Raw genomic sequence first — 1,038 nt, 5'->3', positions numbered from 1 at the left:
GATCTTTCTGCATCTGGCATCATTGCATGTTTTGAGAGTCTAAAGAGTGGTATCAGACATATGGGCTAATATTGGACTTATGAATTTGATCTGGACTAGGCTGGCATGTTTTCTCAATATTCAAATGCTCTTGTACATAAACCTCTTTCTTATACACATATGTGTCTCTCTAGTCTACCTGGACTAACACATTCTCCTAAAACTCCACCAGATTACAGACAGGTTGGAGGAATGTGCCAGCCCACTGGTACCTGTAAAGTCAGGAGAATCTGGTGTGGTGGGGCAACTCTGGCTTGGTACAGCAAGGGAGAGACCCACAACCAGAAGAAGCACCTGCCATGTACAACTTGGTCTCCATATAACTTGCTCGTACTACCGCCAACTCAACGTATAGCACCAGTTTTCCCCACTTTAGTTCCTGTGAACTAGAATTGATTAAAGAGTCAGTGTCCAGAGCCAGGTGAAATATTCTTTAACCTTGCTGGTATCCTGTTTCTAATTTCTTTCTTTCATAAAATTCACTTAAAAGACCCAAATTCCCTTTCTTATTTTTTACATAGATTCCTGACCAAATACCCAATGGCCACTGACAAAATCATTTATTTTGCAATGTATGTGAGAGACTCCTTCAGCTTCTTGGCCATGGACAGGATAAGGTGCACGTGGCCATGTACACATTTGGTCAGACAGCTCACCAACTGCTGCTTCACCTACAGTTCCTTACTTCCAGAATTCCCGAGTCTTTGGTTTTGCTGTTGCAGTGCATGGTACACTGAGCCAGGCATTGCTAGAGCCTCTCCAGTTTGCTGGTCACCAGGGCCTGGGCTTGTGCCCACTTAATGCACTGGTGCACCTGCTGCATGGTCGCCAGGCTGTCCTCACAGTAGATGGCGCTGCACTGGAACATGACATCTGCATCTTCCAGATAGTCTCTCTCTCCAGACACTTCACCATGGAGTCCACTGCTCCTGCATGTAGAGCTATTCCAGCTCCGCCATCCCTACATTGTGGCCCACCACACTGGCACCCACATTCTAC

General features: G+C 46.1%; 1 pseudogene; it reads right to left on the bottom strand.

Moving 5' to 3' along the window:
• Positions 1 to 599: 599 nt before the first annotated feature.
• Positions 600 to 960, bottom strand: LOC115869235 (annotated as a pseudogene).
• Between the last annotated feature and the right edge of the window lie 78 nt (positions 961 to 1,038).

This window comes from Echinops telfairi, unplaced genomic scaffold (genome assembly GCF_000313985.2).
Source record: "Echinops telfairi isolate 266 unplaced genomic scaffold, ASM31398v2 ScPeMD7_23;HRSCAF=83, whole genome shotgun sequence".
NCBI classification, from domain to species: Eukaryota; Metazoa; Chordata; class Mammalia; order Afrosoricida; family Tenrecidae; genus Echinops; species Echinops telfairi.
Note: the sequence above shows the minus strand (reverse complement) of the source record. Positions and strands in the feature narration are given on the sequence as shown.